This window comes from Ricinus communis, chromosome 2, assembly GCF_019578655.1.
Source record: "Ricinus communis isolate WT05 ecotype wild-type chromosome 2, ASM1957865v1, whole genome shotgun sequence".
Lineage (NCBI taxonomy): Eukaryota > Viridiplantae > Streptophyta > Magnoliopsida > Malpighiales > Euphorbiaceae > Ricinus > Ricinus communis.
In genome coordinates, this window is record NC_063257.1 from 29,970,812 (window position 1) to 29,983,407 (window position 12,596).

The window sequence follows — 12,596 nt, forward strand, 5'->3', positions numbered from 1 at the left end:
ACCGAATCAAAATAAGAAAATGAGACCGCTACCCGAGAGTGAGTTAAAATTAAATAATCTGGGGACTATTGCTTCTTCTCAAAAAAAAAACATAGATTATTCAAATCAGTATATCAAACCATACTATAATCATACCCTACTATTTCCTTCACATAAAATATTAATCATTCGAATCAAAATATCAACCATGCACGTAAATACAATCCATATTATAATCATACCATAATAAATTAATAAATAAATAAATAAAAATATATTTTTTACTTTTACGGGATGAGTGGCTCAGTAGAACCCTAACCCCAAATTCTAACAGCTATTTTGGCTCTCTTAATCCAATAAGATCGGGCGCCCCAGAGAGCAAGCTCAATCAGGTCCTTACCTCCAACCCGAACACTTGAATTCCAAATAAGCTACCAGAGAGCAAGCTCGATCGGGGACCTTAACTCCTAATCAATCGAACTCGACCTGCAGAGCAATGCTCGATCGGGGCAAACCCATAAATATCTTATTACATGTCCATGATCATTACCTATGACGCCAGTCCCGATATAACCCATCAAAGGCATGTTCTACAAGCCACATTTCCCAATTCGCAATCATCACATATAATAAATATCATTATCTGATGAACTCATCCAACACATATCGAAATAAAGATTAAAGATTTAAGATAAAACAACATGCAATTTGTGAGGGAAAAAAATAATAACGTTTATCTTATTATAACATACTAATAATAATATTTATATTATTCCAAATATTAATAATCAAGTGAAATCATTTATTTTGCGATACTAATAATCATATTAAGCACAAATTCTAAATAGCATATTAAAATCAGACTAGCAATAGCGCAAAGATTAAATGACTTTAACTCACAGGATTGGGCGACCTCCTAGCTCTGCTCCGGTGCCTCAGTAGGAGCGAGCCGAACGAACTAACAATCTAGTCACGGAAAACAATTTATCAAAACGATGGAACAATTACAATAGACCCTAGGTCTAGACTCCTAGAACTGACTATCTAAGAATCTTGACTCAAGAACTACCGAAAATTCGGCAGAACCTCCCCTACAACACGAACATTACCCCCCATAAAAACGGGTCCAGGACCTGCCAGAAGAACACTTCAAATATCCAACAATTTTAAACAACGGGAGTCGGGTCACCAAACTTCACTATTTCCCGACTCCGCCACACAGCACAAAATACAAGGCAGGCAACTGACAGACAATTTATGTTTGACTCACAATAACATCAAATACTCAATATAAACCATTAGACACAATTAAACCAAGAATTTCTAAAATTAACGGGCCAAAGAAAATTACCGAGACGCTCGATCGCTCGGTCAACTCGCCTCCAACCGCCAGAGTCCGATCGACGATCCGAACACACCATCGAACTCACAATGACGCGCTGATGACGATCCCTGCTTCCGATTTTTCGATCTGACACCCGATCATCCGGAGAAATTGCGGACGATCTCGACCGTCGATTTGCAAACGAAGCCCGATCGCCACGAAACCAGTGCCATCGCAAAGCTTGAGCTGAGGAGAGTCGGGATACGTCCTCCGATCGTCCATCCTCCGCCGGATCTCGCCAAAAGTCGAAAACGCCGGCCGCCACCATTTTCTCTCTCCACCGGATCTTCCGTCTCCCGGCCACCACAAGCCGCCGCGCTTCTTCCGCGAGCCGCTGCCGCCGGCCGCGCTGCCGCCCGGCCGACTCTTCACCGTTAGAGTCGGCCTTTCTTTTCTTGTAAGCTTGTCTTTGGTGCTGTGCTAAGAATGAGCTTTGTAGCGATGGGAAGATCCGAAGCGCGATAGACTCATGCTGTTTCTTCAAGTGATTAGTGCAGTCCGCCTTTAGAAGCTTTGATTGTTGTTTCGATGGTGGGCACCGCAGTCAGTTTTAGTGTAGAGCGTGGTTGCAGTCGTGTCATGAATCGCCTCATCATCGATCGCATCGCCTTTTGAGTAGCGCCGAAGTTAGTGCCTGGGAAGTCGAGCGGATGTCAGCAATTATGGTTGAGTTTTGTGGTTGTAAGAAGCTTAAGAAAGATGGCAGGAGTATTTTCGGACGCTCGGAAATCCAGAGAAACTTAAACGAACATTGTTTATTTTTCTAAGTAGAACAAGTGTTTTAAAATACAATATTGCGCCCAGTCCTATAAGAATGCAATATGGCATTTCACTGTTAGGCATACATAAATTCATTTTAGGGCATGCATCATACATTGTGCATTGCAACCCTTGGTGATAGGGGGCATCATCACCCTGGCACGCGATATTGTAGAATTTTATATAAAGAAAAATGGCTAGAGATTTTACGATTTTGTAAAAGTGTTTTTCAAGATAATAAAGTTTTTATCAGTGATGATTATAAAGTAAGTAAAGATGTAATTTTTCAAAGTAAATAGTGTTAGCTTGAGAATTCTCTGGATGACGAGTTGAGTTGTTGAGAGAGTGAGTATGTGGAGCTGTAGGCCCCACGTTGGATTATAAGGAGGCTTTTGGATTTCAGTTAAAGAGGAATCTTATGTCAGGATGGCATGAGTTGTGTCGGTTATGGAAACTAGATGGATAGTATGTCATAAGTGATGTGGTTTGGTAAGAAAATAAGGTTGTGAGGAACCCTTGGTTTTGTCGGCAGGTTGGTGAGGTGGCATGTAAGTTGGACTTGCCGCCAAGTATTAGTAATGTTCTCTAAGGTTAAATCCAGTTGTTCGTAGGTCTGAGTTGAGGAAGTATATTTTCGATCCTTTGCTCGTGTTGGATCCTCAGTGTGTGAATGTAAGTAAAGATTTGGTTTCCGAGGAGTAGTAAGTGAGGATCGCGGATTTTCAGGTTCGCCAGTTTTATTTAAGGGTTTTGTCGATGAGTCTTGTGGTTTAGTTTAGTTTCTGCCGAGGAAGAGTTTCCGAGAAGCCGAGTGGAGATGAGAGGTTTTTAATTAGTTTCAGTCTTAGAGTGTAGCCCCTTTTCTTTTAAAATTCGAGGTCGAATTTTTTTAAGGGGGGGAGAATGTAACACCCGGAATTTTTATATATTTAATAATGAATTTTTATTTAAGTTAATTTTAGCTTCATTATTATTAGGTTTAATTTGAAATGATTTAATGAAAAATTTAATATTAATCAAATAAATGAGTTACTTTCTATACCCAATTAGTTTGAAATTTTAAGAAATTATTCAAGTAAATTATTTGAGAAATGATTATATTTTGGTTATTCAAAATTTTCCCAAATGCATATTTATATAAGTAAAATTATATATTGAAAATTTTTAGAAGAAATTATAAAGGATGTTTTTTATAAAAGAATTTTGGAAAAATTGGTATTATAATTGATTAGTAGTATTAAATTTTAAGTTGGAAATTGATTATTTAATTTAATTGTGTGTTAGGACTAAATTGGAAATTTATTTTGGAATAAGGATTGAAAGTATAATGTTATTTTTATGGGGTTTTAATGGAAATTTGTGAGCTTGGTATTTTTGTAAATAAATATGTCGGTCAGGGGTATTTTTGTAATTGTGTATTTTTAATAATTCGGATTTGACCCAAATTAAATAGTTAGGGCTTAATTGAAAGGTTAAAAAGAAGTTTGGGGGTCAAATTGGAATTATGCAGGATGAAATTGTAAGTACTTAAGAAAGTTGAGGGACCAAATTGTAATAAAGAAAAGTTCAGGGGTCAAATGTCGATATTGAAGGGAAAGAAATCGGGGAAGAAGAAAGGAGGAGAGAGAGAGAGGGTGTGGCGCCGGGAAGAGAGAGGGGGCCGCAGCGGTGGCACTGCCGGGCGTGGAGCCGTCGACGGAGGCGCGGCGCAATGGCGGCAAGAAGCTTGTCACGACCCCACCGTGGGCCCGTGACCGTGACTAGGAATGGGTAGGCTTAAGGCCACTGAAACCCGTAGTAAGCCCGACACTCAACGACTTAAACAAATCTCATCTCAAATTAATATTATTAAAACCATAAATTATCTTAATAGTTACACTTTACAAAATTACTTCGGTCTACCAGAAAAACTAGGCGAGACCCGAAGCTCAGAAAATTTACAACTGATACATCTACTAATTACTACTGCGGAGAATCTAAGATTTACCAATTTACATACCAAATCAAATACATCACCCGATGATGAAGGAGTCAAGCACGAATAAGAGTCGCAAGAGAACTAACACGAATCAAAAATAAGAAATGAGATCCGCCCTGAGAGTGAGTTAAAATCATATATCTAAAACAGTTTCAAACATTTCAATATCACATTCATTTAATTTTAAAAATAATTAATAAATCACACGAACCATACGTGTCATGTTAAGACATATGTGTCATGCCATGCTTAAACAAAAATTATTCCACATGCAACGGGACGGAGTACTTCAGTAGAACTCTAATCCCAACTCTAAAATCTCAATTATTTCAACACTTATGTCTCAACTAACCTCAACTCTATCATCTCAAACCTCTCATTCCAACAGGACTGGCGCCTAGAGAGTAAAGCTCGACCAGGGACCTTACCTCCAGTCCGGTCACTTAACTCTCAGCCTTAGCCCTTCGGCTCTCTTATCCAATAAGACTGGCGCCCAGAGAGCATAGCTCGACCAGGGACCTTACCTCCAGTCTGGTCACTTAAATTCCCAAATAAGCCGGCGCCCAGAGAGCAATGCTCGACCAGGACCTTACTCCCAAGAACCACACTCTACTAAGCCCAGAGAGCGATGCTCGACCAGGGCAGGTCCTAATCTTTCTTTCTTAAAATTTTTACATCTTTACCCTTTTCCTATCTCTCTTATATTATATTGGAACACTCATCCAACTCCTATGTTCTACTGCCGTCCCATCCTGAGTCATCATGCAATATTAAAATTGGTGATAAAGGAAAACCATATTTAAATAATACTTAAAAGCATCATGAAAATAATGATAATAATTAAATGAAAAATTAAAATTACAAATGAATAATCACAGTAGCAAATCAAATTTTATGCATGACACGTGCATAAGCGATATATGACTTTAACTCACTCTCGAGACTGACAGTCTCATTTTTACTGTTTTTCAGATTCGTGATTGTTAGTTCTCTTGCGACTCTTATTCAGTAACCCGACTCCTTCATCATCGGGTGATGTATTTGATTTGGTATGTAAATTGGTAAATCTTAGATTCTCCGCAGTAGTAATTAGTAGATGTATCAGTTGTAAATTTTCTAAGCTTCGGGTCTCGCCTAGTTTTTCTGGTAGACCGAAGTAATTTTATAAAGTGTAACTATTAAGATAATTTATGGTTTTAATAATATTAATTTGAGATGAGATTTGTTTAAGTCAGTGAGTGTCAGGCTTACTACGGGTTTCGGTGGCCTTAAGCCTACCCATTCCCTAGTGCCGGTCACGGGCCCACGGGTGGGGTCGTGACACTCTTCCTAACGATTGATTCTTAAATTAGCATTAAGCTTTAATCTGCCTCTATTAAGCTTTGTTAATTCTTAATCCGGCTAGTTAATTATCCTTATCTCTAAGCGATTATTAACCAGTTCTTGTTATTCAAAATTCCAATTGCCAAACGGATTTCTCAATCTCATAAAGCAATCTAAACATCACAATTCACAATGTCTCATGAATAATGCATAATCTTATTAATACTGAAAACAAGAAGAATACAAAACCAACTCAAACAATCCAACAATATAATATCAAGCCAACATAGTAAAGAAATCCCAATAGATTAAGTCAGTCTAGCTAAACATGTTCATGTTTAAAACAATCTAGGAAATCAATTACAATGAAAGAATAATGAAAATAAAACATGTACACCCTTTTCTCTCGAATTGGATGAACAGCTCCAAATCCTGGATCTACACTTTGATTAATCTCCCAAACTGCCTCTTGAATTGCTTCCACTATCGCTTTGCACTCGGAACCTTGCGATTCCGGGATTCTTACTCCCCGCGAACTCTCTCTTGCACTCAAAGATCGCGGCAAAATCGAACCAGCCGCCAGGGCTCTATGTCACTTCTTCCCTCTCTCCCTTAAGAAAAATTCATTTTTCTTATATATTTAACTCAAAGTACGGAGTCCATGCCGTACGAGACTGTGGATCTCACCAACTAGGGTTTCACCATGACCGTGTTGCTCCCCGTGCTGGAAGCCGTGGTGGCTACGGAAACCGTGCTCAAACCATTGTTTTGAAGACCAAGTTTCGATGGTTGCTCACGGCCAGAGTCCAGGCCGTGATGGTCAGCACGGCCTTGACTCAGGCCATGCTCAATGTATGCAACGCGGGCTCTTGTCCGATCTTGATGGATTCTCGTCCGTTTCCGCACGTATTGATCTATAATTGCTTAAACACCGATGATGGTCCTATAAATGTTCCTGAAATGCAAAAGAACACAAAACACGGGTGATCTGGGAATAAAAGCACAATAATTGCTAAGAACATACGCAATAATATGCAAACAAATATGTGTAAAACTATGCTCATCAATGTCTACAAGCCAGAAAAGGACAAATAATTTAATTATTTTTTTCTAATTCTTTAGAAGAAGGATTCTTTACTCATTTCTTTGAAACTTATTATGTTTTGTGGCTTTCTTCAATTAGTTTCAATATTAATAGAATTTTCAAATTATTAATTCATTGTTTCCTTATTCTCATATATTTTTACAAATAAAGTCAAAGTAATTAATATTATAGATAGTTTAGATTTAATTTGAATTTAACTACTTTTTTATTCATTTAATATTTTAAAATATATTAAGCTAGAGCAGTTTTAATTACTATTATAATTTTATAGAGCTAAGCTTAATGACATATTTGGAAGCTTTGCTTGGTTTCACAGTCCAAAGATTAGCCAAATATGCCTTCAATCTAAGCTTAATGACTCTAATTCTAAAAATAATATTTTAATTATATTTTAATATTATATTAACTAATAAATAATCTTCTAATCAAATATGATATTAATTTTATTCTTAAAAAAAATATTAATTATATTTTAATTTTATATTCACTAATAAGTTAATTTTTTAATTAGATAATAATTCTAATTCTAAAAATTATATTTTTAATTATATAATAAATTTTAAAAATCCTAAAAATAGTAATATAAATTATAGTATTAAGTTATTTAGTTTCTAAAATTAATTAATAAATATTTTTAAAATAATTTTTATATTATTGCATTAATAAACTTTAAAATTTTTAAAAACTTAAAAAAATAATTAAAAATAATTAATTGTTATTATTTCTTAATATATTAAAAATTATAAATTTTATTAAATTATAACTATCAACTTAATTTTGTAATTGAAATAATGGTGACGGTTATGCAACAAGTAAACGACTAACAATTTTAATTTTAATCATATGCAATGAAAGACTAAATATAGACTTATTCCTTCTTCTTTTTTTCTCCTTTTTTATATATTTGATTACAAATAAAATTTATAAATATATGCATCAAAACGTAAGGCCAAATATGATCACCGTTACTAATTCAGTCAAATATAGCTGAATTAAAATAATAATAATAATAATAATAATAAGATTTTATGGGAACATAATAATGAGCTGTTTAAATATATTTTTAAGCATTAAATATAGACACGATGTTATTAAATTAGAATTCATTTAATTCAAAATTAAAAACAAAAATGAGAATAAAAAAGATTGAGAATATGAGTGATTATTTTTTATATATTTTTTAATTTAGTATTAAATAAGAATCAAGTTCTATTTAATTTAAATAACTAATAATATTTAATTTATTACTATAATATGTAATAAATATATAAAAATAATATAAATATAAATAACACTGTATTATTTTATTAATTTTTTATTATTTATAATTGATTTTTGACTTGGTTATAATTGAAATGAAATATTCGTCCCCGAGGACGGATTGGCGATTCCTATTAATGGAAGGATTACAGTCCAATTCGAGAGTAATATTTTAACTAATCAACACCAACAGTGAATGTATTTTCATTTGTTTTTTTTTTTTACCAATCAAATGACTCCTTAGTATATTAAAGAAACATGATAAATTTTTATTAAGTGGAAAATAAATATTATATAAGAGAAAATCTTAGATTTAAGATTTGAACCGACACCAAATATCTAACAACCGAGTCTCTAAGCATTATAATACCTGACTAATATAATACTTTATAATAACATCTCATACCGTTAAACCTCTAAACGTTAATTTCAGTAGTTTTTTTTGCACATAACAAAAAAATGAATATGTAATAATATTATTATTTAATAAATTGTCTAATTAACAATTTCAGAATTTTTTTATTATCGTTTTAGGATAAAACGATGATATAAAAAAAAAAAAGAAACTTTACATTATAAGCGAAACACAAGTTTCTCATTTTTAGACTTATTTGTTTATATAAATAGAATTTTAGTGATATGGGAAAAAGATTAGTTTAGTAATAGAATTTCCATGTTATTAGATAGATAACTTTTCATGATTGATCAATGGAAGGAGAAGAATAAATTTATTAATAGGAGTTTTACTAATTTATTAATAATTACATTAGTTTGATAATTTATTAATTTAATAAATATTAATAATTAATAATTCATTAAATATAAATCTAATTTAAAAGTCCAACTCTATTAAAATTTTCAGTTATTATACAATTAGATATTTTATTATAACATATTGACTTCCATGGAATTCTTATTTCTAACCAAATGGGAAATTCATTTATTAAAGCATTATTTGATTATCTTTTTTAATCTCTAGTGATAAAAGTTTAATAATATAGTGACTATCAATATGACACTTAAGAATGACACTTACGTATCCAATATTTATATTTATTGAAAAGCACTTCTATTTCATTTATTATGTTATGACAATTTCTTTTATTGTCTAATATGGAGATATTTGTTTGTCCTTCCTTCATTAATTCTAAGTCAATATAAACTATATTAGTAAACTCTATTCCAGATAGTATTTGTTTGTCTGTGTTGTCATATTGAGCAAAGTCTTTGATCTCGAACAGCTGACTGAGGCGATTTCAATATTTTATTGCATATTATACATATTGAAGCTATTATATTTTATGAATATGGATGGAAACAAATTCCAGATATGTATGTGTGAGGTCTCAACAACCCAAACTTTAACCGCTTGTATGGGATAAGACAAAAAGAAATCTTTGACATTATTTGTTTTCTTAGAAGACTTTATTCTTTTAAGAGATATCTCATTGAAGAATGGTTTTTATCCAATCCGTAGGAATCAATAAAAAAAAAAATTTAAATCCCCTACAATACACCAAATCACGCTCAGTTATTGATAGTGTGAACAAATCTGCTATTTTTAATTTTTTTTATTTAAAATCACAATATAATGTGTATTTCCTCTTCCAATTATGGAATAGATAAAAGATATCAAAATATAAATTTTTATTCAAGAAATTTTATTGGAACTGTCCATATCTTTTGAACCATTACGCATCTAAAATCTGGTGAAATAGATGAAACTCAAAAAAAAAAAATTAAAAAAAAAAACAAAACATAAAAAGAGAGACCCGAGGCTATAATTAAAATTGGCCAAGCTAAATCTTAACAAAATATAAATTTGATTTGATTTAATTTAGACTAATGTGAGCTCGAATAATAAAACTCAACTTGCTTGTTTAAAAATAATTAAACTCAAGCTTAGTTTGAGCTCGGTTTAAAAATAATTTATATATTATATTATATGAGCTTAATTTAAATTCAGATCATTAAATAATAAATAATAATGTGGGGTAAAGTTTGATCCTCCCCTATCTCTTTCATCTCACACTCCATTACCTCTTTTTCCTAGCAGATTAGTAAAGCCAAAAGAAGATGAGCAAGAAAAGGAGATCTTGGGTACATTTAGAAAGGTGGAGATAAATATCTCATTATTGGATGCTATTAAGCAAATTCCTAAATATGCAAAGTTCTTAAAGGAATTGTGCACCAACAAAAGAAGGACGAAAGAAAAAGAAAAAGTGGTGGTAAGTAAGAATGTGTCGGCTATCTTGCAAAAGAATATCCCAGAAAAATGCAAAGATCCAGGTATGTTTTCATTACCTTGTGTTATTGGTAATACAAAAATTGAGCATGCCATGTTAGATTTGGGAGCTTCCATTAATGTCATGCCATTTTCTATTTATCAAGATTTGAAACTAAATGACTTGCAAGAGACTGGTGTAGTGATTCAATTAGCTGATCGTTCTTTCATTCATCCCCTTGGGGTTGTTGAAGATGTTTTGGTGTAGGTTAATGAGCTCATATTTCCTGTCGACTTTTACATTTTGGAAATGGATGGTAATTCCTCATCAAAATCAGCCTCGATTTTGTTAGGACGACCATTCATAAAAACTGCTAAGATAAAGATTAATGTAGATGAGGGTACTCTCTCCATAGAGTTTGATGAAGAGATTGTTAAATTTAATATTTTCGATGAAATAAAATATCCTAATGATGTAGATTCTCTTTGTCATATTGATGTAATTGATCCAATTGTGCAGGAAGTTCTTGCAAAAGAAAGTGTTGGTGATGAGTAAGAATTAGATGTACAATCTAATTTATTATCAGATTGGTGTAGAAGAAATATTTTCAGTAACATTATGTGAACCAACAAATTCCAATGCTGAAATTTTTAATACTAATAACAAGATGTTACCTTCAATTGTGCAGGCACCAAAACTGAAATTAAAAGCTTTACCGGATCACCTAAAATACGTGTATTTAGGTGGTGATGAAACATTGCCTGTCATCATCTCAAAAGGACTAACAATAAAATAAGAAGGAAGATTGGTTAAAGCCTTGAGGGAATACAAGGTTGCAATTGGTTGGACTTTGGCTGACATAAAAGGCATTAGTCCATCAATTTGCATGCACAGGATTTTGCTAGAGGATGAGCCATGAAAGAAGTTGTCATGAAAGAGATACTTAAGCTGTTGGATGCAGGTATAATCTACCCAATCTCAGACAACAAATGGGTAAGTCCAATTCATGTAGTCCCCAAGAAAACTGGAATGACTGTGGTAAGGAATTTGAACAATGAACTTATACCAATGCGTGTGCAAAATGGTTGGAGAATGTGTATAGATTTTAGGAAGCTTAATCAAGTGACTAGAAAATATCATTTTCCTTTACCTTTCATTGACCAAATGTTAGAACGATTGGCAGGCGAATCTTTCTTCTTGTTTTTTATGGCTTTTCAGGATTTTATCAAGTTCCTATTGCATAAGAAGATTAGGAAAAAACAACATTCACTTGTCCTTTCAGAACCTATACTTATAGGCGAATGCCTTTTGGCCTCTGTAATGCCCCAAGTACGTTTCAAAGATGCATGATGAGTATTTTGTCTGAATATATTAAGAAATGCATTGAAGTATTTATGGATGACTTTACTGTATATGGGGATTCATTTGATGAACGCATAGATAATTTAACCAAATTTTTAAAAGATGCATAGAGACTAACTTGGTTTTAAATTATGAAAAGTGTCATTTTATGGTCATCCAAGGCATTGTATTAGGGCATATGATCTCCTCCAAGGGTATAGAGGTTGATAAGCCAAAAGTGAACATAATTGCAAACTTACCATACCCTACCAATGTTAGGGAAGTGCGCTCTTTTCTTGGACATGCAGGATTTTATCGCTGGTTTATCAAGGATTTCTCCAAGATTGCTTTGCCATTGGCAAATTTACTGCAAAAAGAAGTTCAATTTCGAGTTTGGGGAAGAATGCAGAGAGGCGTTTGAAAAGCTCAAAGATTTGTTGACAAGCACACCTATTATTCAACCACCTCAATGGGATTTACCTTTTGAAATCATGTGCGATGCAAGCAATTATGCAGTGGGAGCAGTTCTGGGGTAACGGATTGAGAAGAAAAGTCATGTCATCTATTATGCTTCTAGGATCCTAAATTCCACCCAATGCAAATACTCCACCACAGAAAAGGAGCTTTTATCAATTGTCTTTGCTCTGGATAAATTTCAATCTTATATGCTTAGTTCTAAAGTTATTGGGTATTCTGATCATAGAGCTTTGAAGTATCTTTTAGCAAAGAAAGATATTTGATTGGTTGGGGTTTACTCACTAAGGAGTCCTTGTCTACTTATAGACTTTTATGGCTTGAGAGATACCATGCCATCGTTGGCTTCAGCCTCAAAGAACTCCCTATCTTAAGAGCATTTACTATTGCTTTTCATATTTTGTACATGTTGATAAGGATGTAACTTCCTTGTTCACTTTATTACTTTCTCAATTTCCTGTCCATATTTCACTACACTTCCTGCTTTGCTCAACTACCTTTTTCACATAACATAAACGTACTTTTTTCTTTTCTTGGATATGCTTCACTTCCAATCATTTTCTCCTCAGATGACACTTGTATTTCTTCCTCTCCACATCACAAGAACATGATTCAAGCTCCCAAAAGACTCTATAACTATCTCTCTATCTTCCTACTTCCCCATCTTTCACATGTCCATAATCCTTAAGGATTATTAAACCATCTCATGGCCAGTAGACCGAGAATTTGCTTATGGGTCAGGAATCCGAATATTGGGCCAAAATCCAT

General features: G+C 33.3%; 1 long non-coding RNA gene across 1 annotated transcript; it reads left to right on the plus strand.

Moving 5' to 3' along the window:
- Positions 1-9,134: 9,134 nt before the first annotated feature.
- LOC125369112 lies at positions 9,135-12,321 on the plus strand. The gene is made up of 2 exons (XR_007214611.1): positions 9,135-10,077; positions 10,702-12,321. It is a non-coding gene; the product is annotated as an uncharacterized LOC125369112 (long non-coding RNA).
- Positions 12,322-12,596: the final 275 nt, after the last annotated feature.